The sequence below is a fragment of the Phocoena phocoena genome, chromosome 14 (assembly GCF_963924675.1).
Source record: "Phocoena phocoena chromosome 14, mPhoPho1.1, whole genome shotgun sequence".
NCBI lineage: Eukaryota > Metazoa > Chordata > Mammalia > Artiodactyla > Phocoenidae > Phocoena > Phocoena phocoena.
This window is the reverse complement of record NC_089232.1, coordinates 25577375-25591883: the sequence shown is the minus strand read 5'-3', so window position 1 is coordinate 25591883 and position 14509 is coordinate 25577375. Positions and strand designations below refer to the sequence as shown.

The 14509-nt window shown below is 41.0% G+C and overlaps 1 non-coding gene across 1 annotated transcript; it reads right to left on the bottom strand.

Annotated features, from left to right (window-relative positions):
* Positions 1–7498: 7498 nt before the first annotated feature.
* Positions 7499–7605, bottom strand: LOC136134270 (U6 spliceosomal RNA). The gene has a single exon (XR_010656552.1). It is a non-coding gene; the product is annotated as a U6 spliceosomal RNA (small nuclear RNA).
* Between the last annotated feature and the right edge of the window lie 6904 nt (positions 7606–14509).

The following is a 14509-nucleotide window of genomic DNA, read 5'->3' as shown; positions in this document are numbered from 1 at the left end:
ATTGAGAGTAATATTGAACTAGAAATTCAAGTCAATGAGTAATATATTTACCAAGAAGGTACATATCATAAGTATCTCTTAACTATACTTTTAAATTAAGTACCTGAGACCAATGCAATGCTGAATTTCAGGCTGACACACAGACAGATTCACAAACAAGCACCCAGACAAAAGCCTTATTTGATGTAGAATGATCTATGTCCCCTGTCCACCTTCCCTCACATCTGAAACTCTTGTCATTTTAGAGTATAGGCACTTCTTATTTTGCATGGTTCCAATATACACAAATCTCGGTTACTACAATTTAGTTAATTAAAATTAATCCCCCAACAACATGGTTCTAATTTCAGTTACCATGGAATATTAACTGTAATTACATAAAAGTACAAACCACAGCTAGCTCTTTAGCCCACAAATCACTACATAAATAACAGATACACATCATGATCAGTGATCAATTATGTCACTTCTTTCAAATTCTGTTGGTGACTGGTCACTGCAGATCTCTTATTCAGGTTAAGTACAGACAGAAGAGTGTAGTTTTACTTCTTTGTTTCCTAGTGATAAACCCACATTGACATCTTACAAAAACAGATAATTGAAAGAAGGAATTGGCCAAAAAAGATGAAAGTGTAGCCCAGAAACAATAAGTGGTAAGGCTGAAAGTGAGAGTTGAATTGAACATAAATGAACAGAAGAAAGAGCTGAGCGTGAGAATATTGACAATGCCGTTGTTTAATAGACTCTAGACAGGCAGACAGAGGAATTTAGTGAGGTGAACTTATCAACATAAATGAGGAAAGTGGTTATGACAAAAAGTATGAAGATGTCTCAGAAAAAGTGCCATCGGCAAAAAGCTTCATATAAAAGGAACTCTTGGAGATATTTTACAAAATTGAAAGTGCAAAGGATAAAATGTTGGAAGCTCATCCAAACTTAGAAAGGAATTTAACATTTTGGTAAGGCATAGAAGAGATGCTTGCTTGAGATGCTTGAGAAGACAAGCACAAGCGCTATTCAAACTATTATTATTTTTTTTTTGCGGTACGCGGGTCTCTCACCGTTGTGGCCTCTCCTGTCGCGGAGCACAGGCTCCGGACGCGCAGGCTCAGCGGCCATGGCTCACGGGCCCAGCCGCTCCGCGGCATGTGGGATCTTCCCGGACCGGGGCACGAACCCGTGTCCCCTGCATCGGCAGGCGGACTCTCAACCACTGCGCCACCAGGAAAGCCCCAACATTGTTCTTTAAATGGGGTGAAAGGCAGCTCTCTCCCTTATACTGTCAAACATGATCAATTAATGCACCTGATGTGTCTGGGCATAGTCCTAAGCAGCACCTGACTATTTGTGATCCATGCTCTCCACTTTTGACAAGAATGCCCACTTATCGGTGTCCCCCTGCAAACTGGTTATATCTCGGCCTTACTCCCTTACCAAAAACCCTTCAATGGCTTCCAATTATACTTGGAACAAAATCTGAAATCCCTACCCTGGCTCCGAAATTCTGCATGTGTCTCCTACCCAACTCTCCATCCTCATGCCATGCCCTACCTGGCCAACCCCCCCTCCCATCCTCCACCCTCCTGGCCCCTGGCGCGCCCTTCAGCTCCACAAAGGCAGTTGGCCTCTTGCTGTGGAAGAGCAAAAAAGATTTTCCTGGGCCCTTCAATTTCATTTCCACCCCCCTCACGTAAGGAAAAACATAAAACAAAACCCCTTTTCTTCGGCCCTAAGGTTTCACTGTTTTCTTTTGTCTTCACAAGTTAATATATTTCATGGGCCCCCCGCAAAGTGTCGTGGGCCCTCAGCACGACGCCTACGCTGCCTGATGGATTGGCCACCCAGCCCCCAGGCCCAGGAGAGTCGGCGGAGGAGACTCGGCTCTGCCGCTCCAGTCCTCAGAACCGCTTGCGGAGGGCGGGCTCGGACGCGGCTGACCTGGGCCTCCGTGCGTCAGGCCTCCCCGGCAGCTGCCCGTGTCTGCTCGCCAACACCCTCCCCGCCAACACCCGCTTGAGGGCCGGCCCGAGAGCGCCCCAAGTCCTTCCTGCGCCCCAAGTCCTTCCTGCGCCCCAAGTCCTTCCTGCGAGGCGCTGCCCGTAGCCGTCCTCCCCGCCTGCGGCCCTCGGCCCTGCTCCTACCCTCTTCTTCGCGAAGGCAATGGCGCGGCTACCTGGCCCTTCCGGCTCTCCACGTCCGCCTGCACTGCGAGGGCGCCCCCCTCAGGCCGGGCGGCTCATTGCGGGCGCGGCCTCAGGGTCCATCTCAGGCTGCACCTCAGGCCCGCCTTCTTCAAGGCCTGGGTGCCAGGGGAACAACCCTTCCTTGGTGCTAAGGTAGAGTTTTGGATTTCTATTGAGAATATTATGCTAAACCTGACATTTCGTCAAGCTACCCCTGCCCCATGAAGCATTCCAGTGGTACCCCCATCATGTTCCTGGGCTTAACCTTTCTCTTCCACATCATTCATTCACTCATTCAGTCAGTCACTTTTTTTTTCTTCCAACTTTATTGAAATATAATTGACATACAGTACTGTACACGTTTAAGGTGTACAGCATAATGCTTTGACTTATATACACCATGAAAGTTTTACCACAATAAGTTTACTGAACATCCATCATCTCACATAGATGTGAAATTAAAGAAATAAAAAACATTTTTTTCTTGTGATGAGAGCTCTTAGGATTTACTCTCTTAACAACTTCCATATATAATATACAGCAGTGTTATTTATATTGTACATTACATCCCTAGCACTTTATCTTATAACTGGAAGTTTGTACCTTTTGACTGCCTTTATCCACCACTGCCCACCCCCACCCGCCTCCAGCTCTGGTAACCACTAATCTGAGCTCTTCTCTATGAGTGTGTTTCTGTGTTTTGGAAGTATAATTGACCTTCAACACTATGTTAGTTCCTGTTACACAACATAGTGATTTGGTATTTCTATACATTTCAAACTGAACACCACAATACATCTAGTTACCATCTCTCACTGTAGAAAGATATTACATAGTTATTGAGTATTCCCCACACTGTGCATTTCATACTTGTAACTCATTTATTTCGCAACTGAAACTTTCTACCTGTTACTCTCCCTCACCAATTTCTTTCCATGCCCCCCCACCCCCCTCACCTCTGGCAACCACCTGTGTGTTCTCTGTATCTATAACTCTGTTTCTGTTGTGTTATGGTTGGTTGTTCATTTGTTTTGTTTTTTAGGTTCCACATATAAGTGAAATCATAAAATGTTTGTAATTCTCTGACAATATTTCACTTAGCCTAATACCCTCTAGGTGCATCCATGTTGTTGCAAGTGGCAAGATTTCATTCCTTTTTATGGCTGAGTAATATTCCATTGTATATATGTGTGTGTATATCTATCTATCTATCTATCTATCTATATAGATAGATAGATAGATAGATAGATAGATAAATATCTATATATGGCATCTTCTTTATCCATTCATCTATTGATGGGCTCTTAGGTTGCTGCCATATCTTGGCTATTGTAAATAATGCTACAATGAACATAGAGATGCATATATCTTTTCTACTTAGTGTTTTCATTTTCTTCAGACAAATACTCAGGAGTGGAATTGCTGGATTGTATGGTAGTTCTATTTTTTCTCTGTTGAGGAATCTCCATACTGTTTTCCATACTGCCTGCACCAATTTACATTCCCACCAACAGTGTATAAAGCTTATCTTTTCTCCACATCCTTGCCAACACTTGTTATTTGTTGTCTTTTTGATAATAGCCATATTGATAGGTGTCAGGTGACATCTCGTTGTGATTTCGATTTGCATATCCCTGATATTAATAATCTTTTTAAAAAAATGAATAAATTTATTTATTTATTTTTGGCTGCATTGGGTCTTCGTTGCTGTGCGCGGGCTTCCTCTAGTTGTGGTGAGTCGGGCCTACTCTTTGTTGTGGTGCATGGGCTTCTCATTGTGGTGGCTTCTCTAGTTGTGGAACATGGGCTCTAGGTGCATGGGCTTCAGTAGCTGTGGCTCGAAGGCTCTAGAGCACAGGCTCAATAGTTTTGGTGCACGGGCTTAGTTGCTCTGTGGCATGTGGGATCTTCCTGGACCAGGGCTTGAACCCGTGTCTCTTGCATTGGCAGGCAGATTTTTAACCACTGCACCACCAGGGAAGCCCAATATTAATAATCTTGAGCATCTTTTCATGTGCCTGTTGCCCATCTGTATGTCTTCTTTGGAAGAATGTCTATTTAGGTCCTCTGCTATTTTTTTTTCTCTGCCCATCTTTTAGCTGGACTGTTTTTTTGATATTGATTTGTATATTTTGAATATTATTCTCTTATCAGATATATTATTTCCAAATATCTCCCATTTAGTAGGTGCCCTTTCTGTTTTGTTAATACTTTTCTTTGCTCTGCAAAAGCTTGTCAGTTTACTGTAAAAGCTTTTCAGTTTGCTGTAGTCCCATTTGTTTATTTTTGCTTTTGTTTCCCTTGTCTGAGGAGACGTATACAAAAAAATTGCTGAGATTGATGTCAAAGAGCATACTGCCTGTGTTTTCTTCTAGAATTTTTATGGTTTCATATCTTATATTTAAGTCTTTAATCTATTTTGAAATTACTTTTGTGCACGGTGTGAGAGAGTAATCCAGTTTGATTCTTTTGCATGTAGCTATCCAGTTTTCCCAGCACCATTTGTTGAAGAGACTGTCTTTTCCCCATCGTATAGTCTTGCTTTTTTTGTCATAGATTAATTGCCCATATAAGTGTGACTTCATTTCTGGGCTCTCTATTCTGTTCCATTGACCTATGAGATTGTTTTTCTGCCAGTACAATACTGTTTTGATGACTGTAGCTTTGTAGTATAGTTTGAAATCAGGGATCATGATATCTCCAGGTTTGCTCTTTTTTCTCAAGATTGTTTTGGCTCTTCAGGGTCTTTTGTGCTTCCAGACAAATTTTAGAATTATATTGGTAGGGATTGCATTGAATCTGTAGCTTGCCTTGGGTAGTGTGGTCATTTTAACAATATTAAATCTTCCAATTCATTAACATGGTATATCTTTCCATCTGTTTGTGTAGTCTTCAATTTCTTTCATCACTGTCTAATAGTTTTCCAAGTACAGGTCTTTTACTTCCTTAGTTAGATTTATTCCTAGGTATTTTATTCTTTTTGATGTAGTGGTAAGTGGGATTTTTTTCTTAATCTTTCTGATACAGTAGTTTGTTCTTAGTGTATGGACATGCAACTGATTTCTGTATATTAATCTTGTATCCTGAAACTGCAACATTGATGAGCTCTAGTAGTTTTTTGTTGGCATCTTGAGGATGTTCTATATATAGCAGCATGTTATCTGCAAAGAAGTTTTACTTCTTCCTTTCCAATTTGGATTACTTTAATTTCCTTTTCTTGCCTGATTGCTATTGCTAGGGTTTCCAATACTATGTTGAATAAAAGTGGCAAAAGCAGACATCCTTGTCTTGTTCCTGATCTTAGAGGAAATGCTTCCATCTTTCCACCATTGAGAATGATGTTAGTTGTGGGCTTATCATGTATGGCCTTTATTATGTTGAGATATGTTCCCTTTATATGCACTTTGATGAGAGTTCTTTTATAATTTCTTTTTTCAGTTTATTTTATTTATTTTCTTAATCAATTAATTTATTATTTTTCAATGAGAGTTTTTTTTTTATCATGAATAGATGTTTACTTTTATCAAACTTTTTCTGCATCTATTGAGGTGATCATATGATTTTTATTCTTCAATTTATGAATTTGGTGTATCACATTGATTAAGTTGTGAGTATTGAGTTATCCTTGCATACCTGGAAAAAATCCCACTTGATCATGGTGTATAATCCTTTTAATGTATTGTTGAATTCAATTTCCTATTACTTCATTGAGGATTTTTGCATCTATGTTTATCAGTGATATTGGCCTGTAATTTTCTCTTTTTTTGGTGATATCTTTGTCTAGTTTTGGTATCAGGGTGATGCCTGATTTGTAGAATGAGTTTGGAAGCATTTTTTCCTCTGCAATTTTTTCGACTAGTTTGAGAAGGATAGTTGTTAACTCTTCTCTAAATGTTTGGTAGAATTCTGCTGTGAAGCCATTTGGTCCTGGACTTATTTTGGGGGGGGAGTTGTTTTGTTACTGATTCAATTTCATTACTGGTAATTAGCCTGTTCATATTTTCTATTTCTTCCTGGTTTACTCTTGGGAGATTGTACATTTCTAGGAATTTGTCCATTTCTTTTAGGTTGTCCATTTTATTAGTGTATAATTGTTCATTGTAATCGCTTATGATTCTTTGTGTTTATGTGGTGTCAGTTGTATCTTCTCCTTTTTCATTTCAGATTTTATTGATTTGGGTCTTCTCTCTTTTTTTCTTGACAAGTCTGGCTAAATGTTTACCAATTTTGTTTATCTTTTCAAAGAACCAGATCTTAGTTTCACTAATTTTTTTCTTTTTGGTTTCTATTGCATTTATTTCTGCCCTATCTTTATGATTTCCTTCTATTAACTTTGATCTTTGTTTATACTTCTTTTTCTAGCTCCTTTGGGTGTTAGGTTAGGTTGTTTATTTGAGCTTTTTTTTGTTTCCTGAGGTAGGTTTGTATCACTGTAAACTTCCCTCTTGGAACTGCTTTTGCTGCATCTCATAGATTTTGTATTGTTGTGCTTTTATTTACATTTGTCTCCAAGTTTTTAAAAAATTTCTTCAGTGATCCATTGGTTGTTTTGTAGCATATTGTTTAGCTTCCATGTGTTTGCATTTTTTTTCTTGTCTCATAGTGTTGTGGTCAGAAAAGATGCTTGATATGATTTCAGTTTTCTTAAATTTACTGAGGCTTGTTTTGTGTCCTAGCATGTGATATACCCTGGAGAATGTTCCCTGTGTACTTGAAAAGAATGTGTATTTTGCTGCTTTTGGATGCAATGCTCTCTATATATCAATTAAGTGCATCTGATATAATGTGTCACTTAAGGCCAGTGTTTCCTTATTGATTTTTTTTTGGGGGTCTGGATGATCTGTCCATTGATGTAACTGAGGTGTTAAAGTCCCCTACTATTATTGTGTTACTGTCAATTTCTCCCTTTATGTCTGTTAATGTTTGCTTTATGGATTTAGGTGCTCCTATGTTGAGTGGATATATATTTACAATTTTTATATCTTCTTGGATTGATCCCTTGATCATTATGTAATGTCTTTCTTGTCTCTTGTTACAATCTGTTTTAAAGTCGGTTTTGTCTGAAATAAGTATTACTACCCTGGCTTTCTTTCTCTTTTTTTTATTGAAGTATATTTGATTTACAATGTTATGCCAATCTCTGCTGTACAGCAAAGTGACACTGTTATAGACATATATACATTCTTTTTAAAATATTCTTTTCCATTATGGTTTACCCAGGAGATTGGATATAGTTCCCTGTGCTATACAGTAGAATCTTGTTGTTTATCCATTCTAAATGTAATAGTTTGCATCTACCAACCCCCAATTCCCAGAAAGATATGGAACGCTTCATGAATTTGTGTGTCATTCTTGCACAGGGGCCATGCTAATCTTCTCTGTATTGTTCTAATTTTAGTATATGTGCTGCTGAAGTGAGCACTACCCTGGCTTTCCTTTAATTTCCATTTTCATGGAATACATTTTCCCATCCCCTTACTTTCAGTCTCTGTGTGTCTTTAGATCTAAAGTGAGTGTTCTGTAGGCAGCATATATATGGGTCTTGTTTTTGTATCCATTCAGGCACCTTGTTTGTTGATTGGAGCATTTAGTCCATTTACATTTAAGGTAATTATTGATGAGTATGTATTTATTGCCATTTTGTTCATTGTTTTTGTAGTTCTTATTTGTTCCTTTCTTCTTCTTTTGTTCTCTTGTGATTTGATAACTATCTTTAGTGTTGTGTTTGGATTTCTTTCTTCTTTCCAGGTGTGCATCTATTATAGGGTTTTGGTTTGTAGTTACTGTGTGTGTGTGTATACACACACACACACACACATATATATTCATTTTAAGTTGCTGATCTCTTAAGGTCAAACACATTTTAACAACCCTGCATTTTTACTTCCCCCTCCATGTTTTACAGTTTTTGATATCATATTTTACATCTTTTTGTTTCATGTATCCCTTAACTACTTATTGTGCATATAGATGACTTTACTATTTTTGTCATTTAACCTTCCTACTAGCTTTATATGTGATTGATTTACTACCTTTACTGTATATATGCCTTTATCAATGAGATTTTTCCTTTCATAACTTTCAAGTTTCTATTTGTGGCCTTTTCTTTTTCTCTTAGAGAAGTCCCTTTAACATTTCTTATAAAGCTGGTTTCGTGGTGCTGAACTGTTTAGCTTTTGCTTGCCTGTAAAACATTTGATCTCTCCATTGAATCTAAATGAAAGCCTTTTTGGGTAGAGTATTCTTGGTTGTAGGTTTCCCCCTTTCATCACTTTAAATATATCATGCCACTACCTTTTGGCCTGCAGAGTTTCTGTTGAAAAATCAGCTGATACCCTCCCACCCTTTTTTTTGACCAGTAAAGAATTTTATTAAGGTAGAGGCCAAACAACTTGCTTCTTTGAAAATTTTCACCTAGGAGACAAAAATTTAAGAATTCTGTATATGAAAATTATTTTTAAACAATAGGCCAAAAAGAAGAAAATGAAGAAATAGTACTTTCAAATGGAAAAGGCATTTGAAAATTGCCATTTCCCCTCTTCATATAATGCAAACTCATTTAAAATATTTTTCCAAATGTTTTACTATTAAAGATGTATATAGGGCTTCCCTGGTGGCGCAGTGGTTGAGAGTCCGCCTGCCGATGCAGGGGACACGGGTTCGTGCCCCGGTCCGGGAAGATCCCACATGCCACGGAGCAGCTAGGCCCATGAGCCATGGCTGCTGAGCCTGTGCGTCCAGAGCCTGTGCTCCTCAACGGGAGAGGCCACAATAGTCAGAGACCCGCGTACCGCAAAAAAAAAAAAAAAAAAAAAAAAGATGTATATAAACTGCCTAACACATTTTTAGTTTTCTTTTTAACATCTTTATTGGAGTATAATTGCTTTACAATGGTGTGTTAGTTTCTGCTGTATAACAAAGTGAATCAACAATACATATACATATATCCCCATATCTCCTCCCTCTCGCGTTTCCCTCCCAGCCTCCCTATCCCACCCCTCTAGGTGGTCACAAAGCACTGAGCTGATCTCCCTGTGCTATGTGGCTGCTTCCCACTAGCTATCTATTTTACATTTGGTAGTGTATATATGTCCATGCCACTCTCTCACTTCGTCCCAGCTTACCCTTCCCCCTCCCCATGTCCTCAAGTCCATTCTCTATGTCTGTGTCTTTATTCCTGTCCTGCCCCTAGGTTCTTCAGAACCATTTTTTTTCCTTTTAGATTCCATATATATGTGTTAGCATATGGTATTTGTTTTTCTCTTTCTGACTTCACTCTGTATGACAGACTCTAGGTCCATCCACCTCACTACAAATAACACAATTTCGTTTCTTTATATGGCTGAGTAATGTTCCATTGTATATATGTCGCACATCTTCTCTATCCATTCATCTGTCAATGGACACTTAGGTTGCTTCCATGTCCTGGCTATATTAAATAGACTTGCAATGAACATTGTGGTACATTACTCTTTTTGAATTATGGTTTTCTCAGGGTATATGCCCAGTAGTGGGATTGCTGGGTTGTATGGTAGTGCTATTTTTAGTTTTTTAAGGAACCTCCATACTATTCTCCAGAGTGGCTGTATCAATTTACATTCCCACCAACAGTGCAAGAGGTTTCCCTTTTCTCCACACCCTCTCCAACATTTATTGTTGTAGGTTTTTTTGATGATGGCCATTCTGACTGCTGTGAGGTGATACCTCATTGTAGTTTTGATTTGCATTTCTCTAATGATTAGCGATGTCGCGCATCCTTTTATATGTTTGTTGGCAATCTGTATACCTTCTTTGGAGAAATGTCTATTTAAGTCTTCTGTCCATTTTTGGATTGGGTTGTTTGTTTTTTGATATTGAGCTGCATAAGCTACTTGTAAATTTTGGAGATTAATCCTCTGTCAGTTGCTTCGTTTGCAAATATTTTCTCCGATTCTGAGGGTTGTCTTTTCATCTTGTTTATCGTTTCCTTTGCTGTGCAAAAGCTTTGAAGTTTCATTAGGTCTCATTTGTTTATTTTTATTTCCATTTCTCTAGGAGGTGGGTCAAAAAGGATCTTGCTGTGATTTATGTCATAGAGTGTTCTGCCTATGTTTCCCTCTAAGAGTTTTATAGTGTCTGGCCTTACATTTAAGTCTTTAATCCATTTTGAGTTTATTTTTGTGTATGGTGTTACGGACTGTTCTAATTTCATTCTTTTATATGTAGCTGTCCAGTTTTGCCAACACCACTTATTGAAGAGGCTGTCTTTTCTCCATTGTATATTCTTGCCTCTTTTATCAAAAATAAGGTTACCAGGGCTTCCCTGGTGGTCCAGTGGTTGAGAGTCCGTCTGCCAATGCAGGGGACACAGGTTCGTGCCCCGGTCCGGGAAGATCCCACATGCCATGGAGTGGCTGGGCCCGTGAGCCATGGCCACTGAGCCTGTGTGTCTGGAGCCTGTGCTCCGCAGTGGGAGAGGCCACAACAGTGAGAGGCCTGCGTACCACAAAAAAACACAAAAAAGAAAAAAACAAAATAAAAAAAATAAGGTGACCATATGTGTGTGGGTTTATCTCTGGGTTTTCTATCCTGTACCATTGATCTGTATTTCTGTTTTTGTGCCAGTACCATACTGTCTTGATTACTGTAACTTTGTAGTGTAGTCTGAAGTCCCCAGACTTCAGCCTGATTCCTCCAGCTCTGTTTTTCTTTCTCAAGATTGCTTTGGCTATTTGGGGTCTTTTGTGTTTCCATACAAATTGTGAAATTTTTTGTTTTAGTTCTGTGAAAAATGCCCTTGGTAGTTTGATAGGGATTGCATTGAATTTGTAGATTCTTTGGCTAGTATAGTCATTTTCACAATGTTGATTCTTCCAATCCCAGAACATGGTATATCTCTCCATCTCTTTGTACCATCTTTAATTTCTTTCATCAGTGTCTTATCGTTTTCTGCATACAGGTCTTTTGTCTCCTTAGGTAGGTTTATTCCTAGGTATTTTATTCTTTTTGTTGCAATGGTAAATGGGCGTGTTTCCTGAATTTCTCTTTCAGATTTTTCATCATTAGTGTATAGGAATGCAAGAGATTTCTGTGCATTAATTTTGTATCCTGCTATTACCAAATTCATTGATTAGCTCTAGTTTTCTGGTAGTATCTTTAGGATTCTCTACGTATATTATCATGTCATCTGCAAACAGTGTCATCAGCTGATACCTTTATGGGAGTTCCCTCATATGTAACTTGGTGCTTTTCTCTTGCTGCTTTTTTTTTAAAGATTTTTTTTGATATGGACCATTTTAAAAGTCTTTATTGAATTTGTCTCAACATTGCTTCTATGTTCTGGTTTTTTGGCCCCAAGGCACTTGGGATCTAGCTCCCCAACTAGGGATTGAACCCACATCCCCTGCATTGGAAGACAAAGTCTTAACGACTGGACCACAAGGTAAGTCCCTCCCTTGCTGCTTTTAATATTCTCTGTTTATCTTTAATTTTTGCCATTTTAATTACAATGCTTCTTGGTGTGATCCTCTTTGAGCTGATCCTGTTTGGGAGTCTTTGTGCTTCCTGGACCTAGATGTCTGTTTCCTTTCCCAGGAAGGGAAATTTTCAACTATTAGGTCTTCGGATATGTTATCTGCCCTTTTCTCTCTCTCTTCTCCTTCTGGGACCCCTATAATGTGAATGTTACTATCCTTGATGTTGTCTTAGAGGTCTCTTAAACTGTCCTGACTTATTTTTATTCTTTTTTTCTGTTCAGCCTCAGTGATTTCTTCTACTCTGTCTTCCAGCTCACTGATCCATTCTTCTGTATCACTGAATTTACTGTTGATAACTTCTAGTGTATTTTTCATTTCAGTTATTGTATTCTTCATGTATATTTGGTTGTTCTTTATATTTGCTAACTCTTTGTTTAAAACTTTTAACTTCTCATTCTATTCATCCAATCCTTTCCTGGGTTCTTTGAACATCTTTATGATCATTACCTTGAACTATTTATTGGGTAGATTGTCTTCACTTCACTTAGTTCTTCTTCTGGGATTTTTATCTTGTTCCTTTGTTTGGAACATATTCCTGTGTCACCTCATTTTGCCTAGTTTGCTGTTTTTATTTCTGTGTATGTGGTAGGTTGGTTGTATTTCCCAACGTTGGAGAAGTGACTTTTTGTAGAGACATCCTATGCATCCCAGCAGCAACTGCCCTCTGGTCGCCAGAGTTATGCTCTGGTGTGCCCCCTATTTGTGCTGCATGGGTCCTTCTGTTGGGAAGACTATTGTGGGCATTCTGGTAGGTGTGGCTGGCCCCCACTCTAGTTGGTTGCCAGGCTTGAATTGTGCAGAGGCGGCCACTGGTGGGTGAGGCCAGGTTCTGGAGTGGGTGGTTGAAGGGCTGGAAGGGGGGGTTCCTGGATCTAGTGTCAGCCTGCTGGTGGGTGGGGCTGGGCCTCAGGGGGTCCCAGGTCTAGTGCTGGGCCACTGGTTGGTGGAACCAGGTTCCTGGGTCTCTGACTGCAGGGCCCTGTGGGGGGGGGGGCGGTCCCAGAGCTGGTGTTGGGCTGCTCATGGGCAGGGCTGGATCCTGGAGTGGCTGACAAAAGAGCCCATGATGTCCCAGTGCTTGTGTTGGCCTGCTGATGGGCAGGGCTCAAGTCCAGAGTCCTGGGGCTGGTGCCTGCCTACTGGTGCATGGGCTGGGTCCTGATATGGCAGGCTGAGAGGCTGAGTTCCTGCACTGTGGTGGGTGGAGCCAGGTCCTGGGGTCTCTGGGTTCAGGGCTTTGGGTCCTGGAATTGGTATCAGCCCACTGGTGGGCAGGGCCAAGGCCAAGGGGTCCTGGGGTTGGTGCCTACCCACTGGTGGGTGAGGCTGGCCACTAGGCTAGTGCCAGCCTACTGATAGACAGAGCCATGTCCCAGGGTCTCTGGCTGCAGGGCCTTGGGGGGTTCTGGGGCTAGTGCCGGCACACTCGTGTTCAGGGCCTGGTCCTGGGCCCTCTAGTGGACAGAACCGTGTCCAGGGGTGGCTGCAGGCTCAAAGGGTCTTAAGGCAGCAGGCAGGTTGGTGGGTGGGGCTGTGTCTCCACCTGGCTAATTGCTTGGCCTGACACAGCCTAGTACTGGTGCCAAAAGGCTGGTGGGTGGGGCAGGATCTTGGTGCTAATAAATTGGAGGGCAGATTCCAAAATGGCACTTGGTAGCACCAGTGTCCACATGGTAGAATGAGCTCCGCAAAATGGCTGCTGCCAGTGTCTATGTCTCCAGTTGCCTCCAGCATCTCAGGGAGGCTCTCCAAGATCAGCAGGTGGGTCTGACTCAGGATACTTTCTTTTCTAAAATAATTAATTTTTGGCTGCATTGGGTCTTCATTGCTGTGCGTGGGCTTTCTTTAGTTGTAGCGAGCAGGGGCTACTCTTTGTTGCAGAGCATGGGTTCTAGGCGTGAGCACTTCAGTAGTTGTGGCACGCAGGCTCTAGAGCGCAGGCCCAGTAGTTGCAGTACACGGGCTTAGTTGTTCCATGGCACGTGGGATCTTCCTAGACCAGGGCTCGAACCTGTGTCCCCTGCATTGGTAGGCGGATTCTTAACCCCTGTGCCACCAGGAAAGTCCCAGCATACTTTCAAATTACTGCTTCTGCCCTGGGTCCCACAGCATGTGAGATTTTGTGTGTATCCTTTAAGAATAGAGTCTCTATTTCCCACAGCCCTCTGGTTCTCCTGAAAGTAAGCCCTGCTAGCCTTCAAGGCCAAATGTTTTGGGGGCTCATCTTCCCAGTGCAGGACCCCTGGGCTGGTGAGCCTGATGCGCGGCTTGGACCACTTGCTACTTGGGCAGGATCTGAGAACCTCTGCTATTGTAATTATCCTCCTGTTTGTGGGTCACCCACTCAGGAATATGGGTCTTGACTATACTGCATCTCCGCCCCTTCTACATGTCTTGTTGTGGTTCCTTCTCTATATCTTTCCACTAGTCTTCTGGTTTTTCTCATCAATAGTTGCTCTGTAAATAGTTGTAATCTTGATGTGCCCAGGGGAGAAGGTGAGCTCAGAGTCTTCCTACTCTACCATCTTTGCCACTCCCCTAGTATAAGTCAGTCACTCTTTTATTCAATAAATATCTGTTGAGGGCAAACTATGTGTCAGGCACTGTGCTAGGACTGGGATATAGTGGACACACAAACAATGGTCCTTGCCTTCATGGAAGTTAGAGTCTGCCCTCAGAAAGCTCTTTTAAGTCTTTTTTCAAACTTCTACGTTCCAAGAGGATCTGCCCCTTCTCTACTCTTACTCATTTTCATTTACTTGCTGTTGATTCCTATAGTACCTCTGACAAAATCCAGTAGGGATAGGAGCC